The sequence below is a fragment of the Macrobrachium nipponense genome, chromosome 27 (assembly GCF_015104395.2).
Source record: "Macrobrachium nipponense isolate FS-2020 chromosome 27, ASM1510439v2, whole genome shotgun sequence".
Taxonomy (NCBI): domain Eukaryota; kingdom Metazoa; phylum Arthropoda; class Malacostraca; order Decapoda; family Palaemonidae; genus Macrobrachium; species Macrobrachium nipponense.
In genome coordinates, this window is record NC_087216.1 from 13,225,864 (window position 1) to 13,242,107 (window position 16,244).

Consider the following 16,244-nt stretch of genomic DNA (forward strand, 5'->3'; position numbering starts at 1 on the left):
TAAATGTCACCTCAGACATGTTCTGAAACACCAGGATTCTCCCAGGTATTACACCCAAAATTTTTTTGTATTTTATAAAAATACAGCTATTCAATGGTTTATGGTTAAACGAGTACTAATTGAGATTGCTCATTACTGTCCTGCTGATATTTTTTCCCTATGGGAGATGGGTGAAGATAGATGGACATGAACCATATCTGCCCTATATACCACAAGTGCTTGATGTCCCAAGGAGCCCGATGTCTTAGGCACCTATGCCTAAGTCAACTCTGCCAACAGATAATTCAGCAGAAAGATTCCATTCCTCTTGGGAAGATATACTTCCTTGCCAATGACCCTGCAATGAGAGAAATGTGAAGACCCAGAATATACCAACATGAATAAGATTACCAACAGGTTCTTGATAACTCACTGCACAACCATAAGGTCATGGAGAGAACTAATTGCATTTCTAGTATCCACAAGACTTGAATATCCCAGTTTGGTTGGAGAATGTGGTTTCCTTCATTAAGACTGGATTGTATCAGGAAAATAGCCTTAAGTTAACTAGGACATCAACAAGGGCACTCAGCAGGAAACAAGGGCATACGACATATATCAACAGTAAAATCTTTCCACCTGCTTTGCACATTGACATCTCTTGAGATCAACTATTAAGCTGATAAAAAGATTCAGAAGCAAGGGCTGAAGGTATTCCAAACATCTTTTCATGTTAACCAAACTCTCTCGGGCCTTGTCTTGAATAGAACAACTTTAGATAATCCTTAAAAGTATTTTGCATAGTTCCTTCAGTTCCAGCTACATAGCTTTCTACTTTTAATCTCTTCCTTTTGTCTCTCCTTACCTAATAGTCCAACTTCTTTAACTCTGCATTGCTCCAATGTCAATCTCTTATTTTAAAACAGAATTAAACCTTTTGGCGAGTAGAAAAGTGATTGTGGTTTTGTCAAATTGACGTAATAATGTTAACTAAAATGATGTTAACTAAAATTAAAGACTGTCAATGGCACATCACAACATTGTTCATTTTCAGTGCAGGTGCAGAATGAACTTATACAACAAGATCCTTCTTAGATATTGATGTTAAAAGGATTACTAACCCTTAAACGCAGATTGGACGTATTAAACGTCGATGAAAATTGTCTGTTGTGTGCCGAACCGACATATTGTACGTCGAAGCAAAATAGTTTTTTTTTAAATTCACGGAAAAATAGTTATATGCCTACCAGGCGAATACTTGAATCATGTGCCTCAAGGGATGCTGGGAGCTCACGGATCAAGCTGTTGTTTTGTTTACAAGCGTTAATCAGGTACGCATGAGCGAAATGCCTTCTTCTCGCACCAGCAAGCATCAGCGACGCGTCATCCGAGAGCGATGTTTTGCCGCAATTGTGTTTTGCCGAACTTTTGCGAGAGTTTGAGTATTTGTGGTGGTACAAGACATACGTAGAGATGTCTGAACGTCGTATGGAGTGCAAAAGGCATTTTAAATCTCGGAGGGATCGTGTGAGACGTATTTTGGACTTGGATGCTGGCGAGGGACCAAGCACCCAAGATGACCTCGCTCCTCAACACCGTTCCGTGCGGCCTCGAGTGGCTGAAAGTGTTCAAGCCACAATGTGAGTCTCATGTGTCTTTTATAACACCTAGGAAGCATCAGGGTGTCCTGAGGGACACTCATAGGGATTTGGGAGGCCTCGAACCAAAGGACATTGACGATTACTTGTTAGAGCTTGATCGGAGCATGTCGCAGTCCTTCATTTTTTGATGGCGTTGGTCATCTGGTGACGAGGACATCACTCCCGATGTTAGTGATGATGAATATTTGCCCCCAATGTCTGTACAAGGGTCACAGGCTGAAAATGAGTTGGAGTTTAGTGGTTTTAGTGCTTATGAGGGGGAATCTGAAGAGGAGGAGGAGGAGTTAATCGTCTAGTTTTGTCACCATGATGACACAGAAAGCGAGGCCTAAGTGAGGGAGGTGGAAGGGGGTCCGACTTGTCCCCATGATTACGAGGAGTCATGAACCCATCCAAGAAAGGTCGTCCAGCAGAAGAACACGTCGGCAGGGCCGAGTTATGTTATGAGGAGTTTCATGTCGAGCGGCCTGCCGTCATTGGGCACTACAATAGGCACATGGAGGAGTTGATCTCTTTGATCAACTCATCCAGTATTATCCCTTTGCCAGGAGAACCAGGAGGTGGACACACAAGCTCCTCAAATACATTCTTCAGTTGGCCCTCCAGAATGCCTACATCCTCTACTGTGGGTACGCACTATAATCCAGACTTCCGGAGGTTGTCCCACATCCAGTTTCTCGAGGTAGCCGGGAATGCCCTCACCAACTTTAATCCCGATGAGTGGCCTTCCCTCACTGCCACCCTGCCCAGAGTTCCAGATCTGCCCATAGAGGAAAGAGCAGATGTTAGGAGAGCCAACTTCGGTCGTCCTGCTCCTGCCGCCGCCCTTGATGATTCCGCCCGCACTCAGATTCAGACTTCTCATCGGATAGTGGACCCTGTGTGTCAGCTGCAGCCAGGGGATCACACACTGGAGCTCCTACAAGGGCGCAGGCAGAAACAGTGCCAGGTGTGCCATATGAATGGCAGAAAGATAGACACCTGGTTCTTCTGTTGCACCTGCAATATAGCTCTTTGCAGGTTCGGGGAGTGTGACCGCAAGTACCACAGTGGAGTCATACATTGGAGTGTGCCTACCAAAGGGACGACGGAGGGCGCACGCCACATTGTTGTAATATTTACTCCATTTCATATTAGCCGTTACATAGAGTTTTATATATGAAAATATGTGCAAGTTCATGTAGAATACAAAAAAAAATTCATTGTTGTAGCTTTTATCATTTTTGAAATATTTGCATATAAATCATAAATAAAAAAAATTGACATTCGGTCATCTATAAACTCAAGTGAAATGGTAGAAAATGCAATTGGTGATCTAAAACTCTTACAGTCTAGTAATATTCAATCATTTGTCTTCATTTTGAACAAATTGAAGTCTCTAGCACAATATTTCGATTTATGGTGAATTACTGAAAAAAACATTTTTTTACGTCCGCGCGTTACGAATTCATGTATCATTTTGTGATAATATTTTCTCTGCGTTGCTTTGATCGTTTTACAATGTGTTACATACCAAAATGATTGCAATTTAGAGTACAATACAAAAAAAAAATGAACTTGTTAGCTCTAATGGTTTTGCTCACAGCGTGATTTGTATACATATATGAATTTTTTTTTGCGCTGTCATATATATTTCCATCCAATTTATATATAATAATTTTTTTTTCATTTCTGAGTGTTGCATAGTAAACTTCAGGCAATGACAAAAAAGGAGCCAAAAATGAACTCTTAATCTTGAAAACTAAGCGTGCTGTGATTAAAAAAAAAAAAAAAAAAAAAAAAAAAATTTCCGCTTCGGCGCTCACTGACAAATCCCATCCCCCCGGTGTACGGGAGATTGATTGATTGATTATGTCTGTTAAAAACTGGTGTCACAACATCTTGGTTATTGACACCGAAATAAATTTAGATAAAAAGTAAAATTAAATCTAAAATTAATTTAATATAAAAAATCTAAAAATATATATATGAATAGAAATTTGGTCAAATATATAAACTCTTACATAGATATTTCTATTATATAATCTAGATTTTGTTGAGGAGGCCAGCCCCCTCATAAAGATATATAACTGCTCTATATTACAATCCTTTCCTAGAAATTGTAGATAGGATAAAATTACCTCCTCTATCACATCCCCAGACAGGAACCTATGTCTCAAATTCCCAAGTCTGGGACATTCAACCAGCAAATGTCTCACAGTCAAGGGCACAGTACAGTTCTTGCAAAACGGAGGATTTTCAACGAGACATCAAGACCCATGGGTGAGTCTTGTATGTCCAATCCTCAATCTGCACAACATCGTTTCTTGTCTCTTTGGCATGTACGGATATGACCAAGGAGACACTGATGACGTGATACTCCGCATTTTTTGATTAGTTAAAATATCCTCCACTGGGACTGCCAACATTTTTTAATTCTCTGACCTACTAGAGGATACAAGTCCCGATATAGTAGTAGGCATCTTGTGGGTTCTGGGGAGCTGACCGCAGACTTTGCAAGTTGGTCAGCTTTCTCATTCCCAGCCACCCCAACATGGGAAAGCACCCAACAGAACTTTATTTCTTTCCCTCTTCTTTTTAGTAAAAGCAGCCATTCCAATATATCTAAATTCAGAGGGTTTTAAAGGGTTAAAAGATTCCAGCGACTGAAGAACACTTCTTGAATCACAATATATAATAAAATTATTTTTCGATTCCGAATTAAAACTTCCCTTAAAGCCTTTAAAATTCCATATAATTCTGCTGTAAAAATCGATGCAACAGATGATAATCTGCCGCTTCTCTCTACATCAGGGAAGGCTACTCCAAAGCCGACGCCAGCATCTGACTTTGAGCCATCCGTGAAAACTGCAGTGGAGTTATCATGTTGCAAAGTGTTTTAAAATATTGACTGCATGGCCTCACTGGACAATTCTGTCTTGGTAAAATCAAAATATCTGTAGAATTTTACCCCTGGGAAGTTCCAGGGGGGACTAACTGAATATTTTGCTGGTAAAATCTCGATCCTTGGCATGTTTAATTCACGGACAATGGTATTGACTCTAAAAGCGAATGGATGAGGTTGCTTGGGATGATTTTCATAACTCTGCCAATGCCTCTCCTTTCTCATACAAATGCTGGTTAAAGACTTAGGTAACCTCTGGAATCTATACCAGCTCCGAACCAGCAGACGCTTATAATGAAGATCCAGTGGCACCTCATCAGCATCTACTAGCATGCTCTCGGTGGGAGATGATTTAAATGCTCCTGTACACAACCGTATTCCTCCATGATGAATTGAGTTGAGCATTTTAAGGCTATTTGGCTTCGCAGAAGTGTACACCTCACACTCATGACTTAATTTTGAAAAGACCAAGGTTTTATATAATCTCAACATCTGAGTTCGTTCTGCACCCCACAAAGTGTGAGACAGGACTTACAGCAAATTCATTGCTTTCAAGCATTTTGCCTTAATATATTTCAGATGTGGAATCCAGGTCAGCTTGCTATCAAAATCAAACCAAGAAACCTTGTTTCACACATGGAATTCTCTGCCTATGAATGAATAGATCTGGATCAGGTGGATTCCCCTTATACGACAAAAGTGCATACTGTTTTACTAGCAGAAAATCTAAAACCATTAACCTCAGCCCACTTTACTATATTATCAATGCAGAGCTGAAGGCGGCATTCAGCTACTGCCATCCTTGATGCTGCAAAGGAAATTGACAAGTCATCAACATAAAGGGTATATGTTATATCTGGGGAAATTATTTTAGAAACCCCATAGATTACCAAAGCGAACAAGGTTATACTTAAAACACTTCCTTGTGGTACTCCTTCTTCTTGATTGAACACATCCGACATTGTTACTCAAACCTGAACCTGAAATATCCTATTTTTTAAAAAAGCCTTAATAAAAAGGGGCAAATTGCCTCTCAGGTTACATTCATAAAGGACCCTCAAAATACCATATCTCCATGTTGTATCATAAGCCTTCTCTAGATCAAAGAACACAGTGATGTGATGCTGCTTGTCAGCAAAAGCTTCACATATTGAAGATTCCATTCGTACCAATACATCAGTTGTGGAGTGCATACTCCGAAAACCACACTGAGCATGTGTTCACCATTTTTTCCATGATCTTACACAAACAAGATATTCAATGTAATTGGCGATAATTTTCTGTCTTGAATGGATCTTTTCCAGGTTTCACAAATGGCAGTAATTTTAACTTCTCCCAAAGCTTGGGGAAGATATGTTCTCGGTAAATTCTGCCAATAAGGCTAAATATGAAAAGTCTGGTATTTTCAGGAGTATGCTTAATCATTGAATATGTTATATCATCCAGTCCAGGAGCTGATTCATTACATTTATTCAAGGCTGATTCAAATTCTCTAATAGTAAAAGGAGCATTGTATTGCTCATGTTTTAAGGTATTAAATCAATTTCGACCTGTTCCATTACCCGTCTTTGAGCTGAATAGGGTCTATCATCATTTTTCTTCGCAACATTAGCAAAATGATTAGCAAACTCATTTGCCACTAACTGGGGGTCTGCTACCTCGCAACCATTGATCTTGATAACTGGAGGTTGATAAGGAGTGAACTTGCCTGTTATTTTTCTCTCTTCACTAAACTAGTCAGGGGAGTTTTTGAATTTAGTGAAGATATGAAGATCGTCCAAGATTCTTTCGTGCTTTTTTTTTATTTCCATGCGAAAATGAGCTTTTGCTTTGCGAAATTCTACACGGTAATACTCACATTTTCGTCTGCGGTATCTGGTGAAAGCAGATCTCATAGTTCTGTGAGTTTCCTGGCATTTACAAGTCCACCAAGGAACTGGTCAGCGGATAAATATGCCCAAAGTCCTAGGTATAGATTGAAGACCAGCTGAGAACATTATTGTATTCAAAAAGTCAAGAGCATCATCTACACAGGGTTAGTCATCAGCAGAGTCATCTATCGAGCTGTGCTCCTGGAATGCTGCCCAATCAGCTTTACCAATGTTCCATTTAGGTAGCCTTGAAGATGGAGGGATTGATGCTACACTCACCACTATTGGGAATGGTCGCTGGTAAATGTATCATTTATAACTCTCCAAATAAAGTCAATAAGACAGTCATCACTACATATAGATAAATCAATTGCTGATAACTTGCCTGTTTGAACATGAAAATGGAATTTTTATTCTAAAATTAATATTAATAATACTTACCTGTATAATTTATCTAGCCCTAAATCCCCAAAAACCGCACCAAAATTTACCACATTGGCAACCCTGTTACCTCCTATTTCTGTCCGCCAGTTGGCAACACTGTCGTTGACAGATACCACAAAAACCTTCCCTCAAATCAGTTGTGATAGGCAGATCGTGGGTAGGATGGGTGGGACTAGATAAATTATAACAGGTAAGTTATTATTATATTAATTTTAGAATAAAAATTCCATATTAATAAACATTACCTTAATATAATTTATCTAGCCCGATTATCACATTGAAAAGGAGGAGGGAATCTGAATACAATTTCCCCTTCGGACAGAATAGGAGAAAACAAACAAAGAAATATATATCATAGGCAGTCAAAACTCAACCCAAGGTCTAAGATACTAACAACTCAAAGTCTCCTACCATAATGCCACCAAACTGCGGTAGCACAGGACAAGGAGTAAGTGCATAGTCAGTCCATCTGTACTAAAAGTCAGGTGACCGACCAGGTGACCAGTCAGACAAATTGCGGACAGCAAGGCTGCACCCTGAAGACTATCAAGCACTATCTTTCCCTAAAGGATGAGTGTCTGGACTGTCTGGGCGATTCAAAGCTAAGCAAACCTTGGGGGTTGGGGGTTATCAACGTCAACCCGACGTCGCCAGCAACGAATCGGCTCATGAGCAACTCCTAACTCGAGCTTTCTGGTGCCAAGAGAAAGGAGCGCGGAGCAAAAAGGCGATTCAGTCCCGAAGGACGAATGCCTGACAGTCCAACCTGGTCTCATGTTACACGATCATCGGGGTGTATCAACGCAACCGACTTCGTCAACAAGAACTCAGAGCTACTAAATGTCGCCTGATCTCACACGAGTGTCTGACTCCAAGAAAACAGGTGAGACAAAAAGTAGATGGTGAGCGAAGGTCACCAGATGACAGCAGATGATCCATCAACTAATTCCCTGTCCAGGACAGTGGAAGAAGCAGGAGTCGTCAGGACAAGCGAACCAGTGGCTAGTCCTATCCCAGTCAGCATCGACTCTGGGAGAAGCGTAGTCGCCAGTGCCGACAACCCAGTGGCTGGAACCATTTCACACTGACAATGGAAGCAGCATGAGTTTGCCAAGCAATCAGTCCTTGTCATCAACACACCTAAATACCAAACTGCCTAATTCCCATTATAACTACGTCAACAAAACTGCCATGGGTTAATACTACAAAAACAAAAAATATATACAACAAAAAAAAATTAATGAATAATATACAGGTAGCAACCAAACGTAAAACAGGAAGACTACCTAATTCTCCTGTCTGACGACCTGTCCTGCCATCACCAACGGCCCGCCCAAGAACGAAGGTCGCCTAGAACTAGAGAAATATCCCTCAAGTAAAAAGAGGCAAAAACAGAAATTAGAACGCCAAGTCGCCGCCTCAAGCACCTTGGCGACTGAGACGTTCTTCATAAAAGCTACTGATGTAGCAACTGCTCTAATACTGTGTGCTCTCGGCGTCTGGTCTTCCCCAGCAGCCGAAACCACCAGTTTTAACGATCAGATCTCTGAGAAAAAAGGATACACCATTCTTTGAAATAGGTCTCTTGACATTTCGGGGTGAAACAAACAGATGACGGGGACGACCCTGAATGTCCTTCGTGCGGCGTAAATAACATGAGAGCGCCCTAACAGGGCAAAGAACTAATTCCTCATTTAAATTACCAACAAAGTCGACCAGGCGACCTTCAGTACGAAAGACCTGGGAATGGGATTATCAGACGATTCAGTCTTTGCGACAAATTCAGGAAGGTATGACAAAATCATGTCTTGTCCAGATCTGGCAACCAGAAAAGAGAGTGCTTGCAGTTCACCCACCCACCCTCTTGGCTGTAGCCAGTGAGACAAGGAAGAGTGTCTTAGAAGAGAGGTCCCTAAATTTGGCAGAATTCAGAGGCTCAAACGGAGGGAACCTTAAGGCTTGAAGGACTTTGTTAACGTCCCATGTCGGAGGCGAACACTGCGGCCTGGTCGAGATAGGGAAAAAGATCGAAGTAAATCTCTAATGACATAAGATGAAGATATCTCAGGGAGCCTTGCCTTAAAAACATAGAAAGCATAGACCTATAACCCTTAATGCACGAAGGTGACAGGGCCTTGTCATGATGTAAATGAACTAAAACTCCGCTACTTTCGGTAAGGAAGGTCTAGAAATTGATGTCCTTGAGACTTACACCAACGTCTGTAAACCGACCATTTAGCCTGATAATTTACTCTGGTTGATTGCCGTCTGGCAAGAGCCAACTGTCGCGCCACTCTGGAGGAGAACCCTTCGTGCTTGGAGAACCTCCTGACAGTCTCCAGGCATGAAGATGAAGCATGTGGAGCCTCTGATGGAACCGATGAAAATGGGGTTGTTTGAGAAGATCTGGTCTCTCTGCAGGCGAATGGGGGGTTCCACCAGTGCTTCCAGAAGGTCGGGAAACCACTCCTTCTGTGGCCAGAAGGGGGCGATCAAGGTGAGATCCAGACGCTTGGGTTGCCCTCACTTTGTTGAGGACTGACCTCACCAGAGAAGCGGAGGAAAAGCATAGCTTGAATGGTCCCTCCCAGTCCTGCAAAAGAGTGTTTTGTCCTGGCACTCTGAGGAGTCTGGTAAGGGGCGAAGAATATCTGGCACCGAAAATTCAGTGGGGTGGCAAACAGATCAACTGTGACAGGCCATTTCTCCTTCCTGAGCTGTCGAAGACTTCCTGGCAAAGTGTCCCACTCCGACCCTTGAACTTCGTTCGGTCTCGACAAGGCGTCTGCTAAGACGTGATGGCCCAGGATAAACTGAGGGACACCAACGTAATCCCCCTGTCTTCTGCCCAACACAGGATTGATCGGCTTCTTGAGTGAGAAGATCCGACTGTGTGCCGCCTTGGTTTTCTCAAGTAACGAGACTGCTGTGGTGTTTTGTCGACAAAGATCGCGACAACCGACTCCACAAGTTGTTCCTGAAATGAAGAAGGCCTAGGTACACTGCCCTCAGCCCTCCAATTTATTGACATGATCCTCTCCTCCTCTAACCAAAGGCCCGAAGCGTCTGACCAAAACATTAGGTCCGGAGGAACGAAAGAAGAGATGTCCCGCCCCTGACTGAGGCGGTGAACTTGCATCCACCAACGGAGATCCTTCCGACATTGTGGAGAGGAGGCGACTATCGTGTCCTCGGACACGAAATCCCATGACTGGCGAAGTGTCGACTGAAGGGACCTCATTCTGAGACGACCTCCGGGAACCAGTTGGATGAGGGATACAAATGGCCCGGAGGGAGACCTCCAAAGAGAAACTGGCTGCGTTACGGAGGACAAAAATTCTTCGATCAGACTCAGAAGCTTGTCTATCCGTTTCTGAGCGCCAGAGGATGAAGTAGAGGCACCAGCAACCTGAGATGTACTCTGGAAAAAAGAGCCAGAAGGAGGTTGTTGGGCTGGAGCAGAAGGTACAGATCTGGTCCTTAAACTTACGCTTACTCCTTGAAGGAACGGGAGGAAGACCAGAGAAAAAGCTCTTGATAAGGCCCAGTGAGCTTGGGAAGAGGCATCACCTTGATGTTCCTTCAAAACCTCAGAAAGCACAGAAATATCGAAAAGGAAATCGCCAAAAGGAGAAGAGGACAACAGACGGGTTCTCTGAATCTCCGATACAGAGGAGGTAACTGCGACAAATACAGGTTACGCCTTAGAGAAACAAGAAAGGCCTGCATTGAAGCAGCAAGCTCGTTCTGATGTACAGAAGCGATTGAAATGGATGAGCAGAATTTCTCAAAAAGAGGAGCATCAGGAGGAACAAACCCGGAGTCCTTGATATACATTAAAAGCCCTCCGAGGACCCACATATTGAAGGATTGAGCTTCTTGTAAGGAGCTCATAACAGACTCCATAGCAATAAAATCTTCAATTGAGACAGAGACCGAAGCCTTAGAAGGCAAGGGTTTGACTTGAAAGTCGGACAAAATCAGATTTGGCTTGGGAGGTCGAGAGAATGAAGAATCATCCGCCACCTGGTAAACTCCTCTCCGGTGTCGTAGAAGTAGAAGAGAGCTTCCTCTTCCCTTCCCCGATCACCTTCACGAACCTCTGGGCAAAGGGAAAACGTAAAAATTCCCGTGACCAGGAAGGACCGTCAAGAAAAATCCCTTCTGTAATACAACGAGGTGAGGCTGCTTCTGCTCTTTAGGCCTCGCCTGAGGAAGAAAACTCAAAATTAAATAAAAAAAAGTTTCTTGAATTCTACATCATGACATCCATTCGAGAAACATCAATATCACACGAATCCGATCCGCGTCATCATCATCATCACATCGATTCTAACTTAGAAACTTCCCCTGAAGTAAAATGACAATTTGTCCAAAATTGCATTTTTCCTAACTATACAAACCTGAGGTCCTTTTACAATAGGAAGATACTAGCGGCAGCTGGATAGGTCGTAAGCTTTCGAACAAGGGGTTCGGTAGTTAACTGCTTGTCCGACAGGCGCGCGCGCGCGACTGGGAGGTAAACAAATCACTTTTGCTTTGGCCCAAGCAAAAACTGCAGAGTGAGGGGTGGCATGAGGTGGGGCTATGTGTAAAAGGACCTCAGGTTTGTATAGTTAGGAAAATGACAATTTGTCCAAAATTGCATTTTTCCTAACTATACAAACCTGAGGTCCTTTTACAATAGGAAGATACTAGCGGCAGCTGGATAGGTCGTAAGCTTTCGAACAAGGGGTTCGGTAGTTAACTGCTTGTCCGCAGGCGCGCAGCAGCGCGACTGGGAGGTAAAGGCAAATCACTTTTGCTTTGGCCCAAGCAAAAACTGCAGAGTGAGGGGTGGCATGAGGTGGGGCTATGTGTAAAAGGACCTCAGGTTTGTATAGTTAGGAAAAATGCAATTTTGGACAAATTGTCATTTGTTCCGACACGGCATACAAACCTTCGGTCCTTTTACAATAGGAAGACTCACTTCTTGGTGGGTGGAATCTGAGTCTTTTGTGAACAGACTGGTGTTCGCCCAACCTTGGAAGCCTCCCTGGTCGTAAGAGCGAGGGAGGGATCCAAGCCTCTGTCCGATTGATCGGGGTGTGCACCGCAGGATCAATGGTCAGACCTCTGGACCGAGTACTAAGAGAGGGGCATGCGCATCTCTTAGTGCCAGCACTGCAAGAACTTGTTCCTGTACAGGAGCAAATATAAAGTCATGGGTTTGACTCTTGTAGCATCCACTTCCCCCCCTTGTAGAAGGAAGTGGTGGATATTCTGCTCCTATCCCTAGTGAAAGGGATAGGATGGGGCTCTGTCATATAGCTCACCTGCATCTCGTCCTCATCCAGCGTAGTGACGACCATGGCCCTCTGCCCACAGGTAGAGGGGAAGGAAAAGATGGGAAAGAGAGAGCCAGTCACTCACTCACTCACACATCCATCCACACAGTCACACCAGGACTCGATGCTGTTCAGCCTGCGAGGGTCTGGGTTAGCTACACAACTTGTTTGAGCAGCCACCACGGGTCCCAAGGAAAAGGTATCCAAGGACCTGTGGGCAATATCCCGAAGGTAGAAGGACGTAAAGGTAGTCTGGTTAGACCAGACCCCTGCCTTCAGGACCTGCGCCACGGAGAAGTTCTTGCGAAACGCCAACGAGGGGCCAATACTTCTGACTTCGTGAGCTCTCGACGGGACGTACGGATGTCGTCACTACCATCAGCCTCATACGCCCCTCCTGATGACCTCACGCAGCCAGAATAAAGAGTGTTCTTGATACTTCTTTCTTGGTGACCCCGGTGCTAACGAGAGGCGTCGACACTCAGGCCCTGAGGTGTCGATTTCTCTTCAGATAGCGCCGTAGCGCCCTCACAGGACAAAGCAGCATCTCATCCGCATCATTATCGGTGAAGTCCAATAGGGAGGGAATCGTGAATGACTCGAACCTGTCATCAGGGACTGACGGTTTTCTGAGTCTTCGCAACGAAGTTCGGGACGAAATCGAGGCGTCACGGATCCCCATCCCCTGGAGTGTCGTACATCATAGGAAAGACCATGAAGTTTCCCCTACTCTCTTCGCCGATGCCAGGGCCAGCAAGAGAGGGTCTTGAGGGTCGATCCCTGTCTGACGACTCTTCGAGTGGCTCGAACGGTGTTCGAGTCAGACTCCTAAGGACGAGAGTCACGTCCCACGCAGGGGGCCTGAGTTCCCTGGGTGGGCAAGACCTCTCGAAGCTCCTCATCAGCAAGGAGATCTCGAACGAGTTCGAGATGTCCAACCCCCTCAGTTTCAGGACGAGCGCCAAGGCGGCTCTGTATCCTTTAACTGTGGGGACTGATAGGAGCTTCTCTCGGCGAAGACACCGAGGAAATCCGCTACCTGCTGAAGAGTGGCTCTGAGAGGAGATAGACCCCGTCTACGACACCAACCACAGAAGACGGCCCACTTCCCCTGGTACACGCTGCAGAGGACTGACGGACGTTTCCAGCCATCTCTGTTGCTGCGCTACGAGAAAAGCCGCTCTGTTCGCAAGAGATGGTGGATAACAGCCAGCCGTGAAGACGTAGGGACTGGACTGCTCGGTGGTACCGCTCGACGTGTGGCTGGGCGAGAAGGTTGTGCCAAGGGGGAATCTCTCTCGGTTCTCCTGCGAGAAGAGCCAGCAGGTCCGGATACCAAATGGCCTGTGGCCATTTGGGAGCCACCAGGATCATCCTGAGATTCGGGGTGACCAGCGCTCGACTGATCACCTTGCGAATCAGGCTGAACGGGGGAAAGGCATAGGCGAAGAGGTTGTCCCACTGGGTGTTGAAGAGCGTCCTCTGCAGCTGCCCATGGGTCCGGCACGGCCGAGAAGAACACCTGGAGCTTCCTGTTGTGCCGGGTGGCGAACAGATCCACGACTGGTCGCCCCCCACAGGTCGAAGAGCCTTTCCGCCACGTCCTGGTGTAGAGACCATTCGGTCCCTATCACCTGATCCCGACGGCTGAGCGTGTCCTGCTACTACATTCCTCTTCCCTGGAATGTAGCGTGCCGACAGCTCTATTGAGTGTGCCTGAGCCCACTCGTGCACCTGCCGAGTCAACTGGTACAACGGGAGGGACACTAGGCCCCCCTGTTTGTTGACGTAAGCCACCACCATGGTGTTGTCGCACATCAACACCACTGAGTGTCCCATCAAGCGGTCCTGAAACTCTTGGAGAGCGAGGAACGCTGCCTTGAGTTCCAGTACATTGATGTGAAGGTGCTTGTCGTTCTCGTCCCACACTCCTGAAGTCAGCAACTCCTCCAGGTGTGCGCCCCATCCCTCGGTCGATGCGTCTGAGAACAGCTGCATGTCCGGGGGGGGAGTGCGCAGAGGCACTCCTCTTAAGAGGTTCCTGTCGTCGAGCCACCAGGCTAGGTCCTGCCTCACCTCCTGTGTTAGTGACACTGGAAAGCTTGGGGGATCCGTCGCCTGTGACCAACTCTCCTTTAGTCTCCACTGAAGAGACCGCAGGTGAAGACGCCCGTGAGGGACTAACTTCTCGAGTGACGACAGGTGTCCGATCACGACTTGCCATCGCTGAGCTACCTGTTTCCTGCCGAGACAGGAACTGGTTGGCTGCCTCCCTGAATCTGCTGATCCGCGAGTCTGCGGGGAAGACTCGCCCTGCTACCGTGTCGATCAGCATACCCAGTACTTCATCCTCTGCTTGGGCTCGAGATCGGACTTCTCGAAGTTCACAACGATCCCCAGATCGCGACAGAACTCGAGCAGCCGATCCCTGTCCTGTAGCAACTGCGAGCGGGAGCTCGCCAGGACTAACCAATCGTCGAGATACCTCATCAGACGTATCCCGTGCGAATGGGCCCAAGCGACACCAGAGTGAACACTCGCGTGAACACCTGTGGGGCGGTTGAGAGACCGAAGCACAGTGCCCTGAACTGGTACACACGTCCCGTCGAGGATGAAGCGGAGGTACTTTCTGGAGGACTGATGAATGGGTATTTGGAAATACGCATCCTTCAAGTCCACTGAAAGCATGAAATCGTTCTCACCCTGATGGAGTCGAGCACTGAGCGTGCCGTCTCCATCGTGAACCGGGTCTGGCGAACAAACCGGTTCAGGGAGAGAGATCTATCACCGGCGCCCAGCCTCCCGTAGACTTTTCCACCAGGAAGAGTCGACTGTAAAAGCCCGGTGACTGATCCGTGACGATCTCTACAGCTCTCTTGCTCAGCATGGTCTTGATCTCCTGTCTGAGTGCTACGTCCTTCGGTGACCCGGGGACGTACGACTGCTGTTGGACCGGGTTGGAGGTGAGGGGTGGCCGAGATTCGAAGGGTAATAGATATCCCTCCCGAAGGACATCTACAATCCAGGTCTCGGCGCCGTAGCGCTGCCAAGTTGCCCAATGGCTGCCAGGCACCCCCCCACTTCCGGCAGCAGGTGAGGGGTGGGGGAACGCCGTCCCTAGCGTTTCCCCCCTTTCTTCTTCGACTTCTTCCCAGAGCCTCCACGGGATGAGGAGGGCTGGGAGGAGGGCTGGTTACGGCCCCCCTTGCTAGAATCGAAGAAGACAGAGTCATTCCTCGGGGCTTCGACGCAGCAACCGTCTTAGCAGCCGAGGAAGCGCTAGCCGAGCTCTTAGACTTGGCCGCAGTCCGAGGCTGCCCAGAAGCCTTCGAGACTGCCTGGTGAACCAGACGGTCACTGTCATCAGTGCGCCGTCTGTCCACCGCAGCGTCCACCATCTCTCCTGGGAAGAGACGTGGAACTCCGTAAAGTCCGTTTCGAAGTCCCAATGCCGCCTCACGCCCGCCGCCCTGGAAACCCGAGTAAGGACAGCGTCCCTTCGTCGGAGAACCAGGTTGGCCCACAGTTCACCGTCTGGTGGGCAAGGAAAGAGATGGCTCTTCCCCCAGACTGGCAAAGTCTCCTGAAGGCCGAGTCATCTTCGGGAGAAATTCCCCCGGAGTTGGCTGCGACCTTAGATACTGTGAGGACCACAGATCTAGCCAGGAGACGGCCTGGAAAGCTGCCATGGCGGTAGATTCCAGGCCTAGTGCCTCTTGCTGCGAGAACCACAGGTTCTCGGACAGGAGCTGTTGCAGAGACACACCCGGAGTCAGGCCTAGCTAACTCCGGGTTCACCTGTTTGGGCGGCATCGGATCTTCAGATGGCACGTAAAACCGCCGCTGTCGTAGCAGGAGGTGGAAGTAGCTTTGCTAGACCTGCCAGACTTCAGCGAACCGTCCTGTCCAGAGACAGCGATTCCACTTGGTCCAGCACTGAGTCAGCCAGCTCTGATCGCGGCAAACCCACCGTCGGTCTGGGTTCCCTCTTCGGGCCCCAGAACGACTCGAGCCGGGACGTGGGCTCGATGGTGGGGAGCGGCGATCCTTCCCCCGAGGTCGTTGTGCTGACGAATCA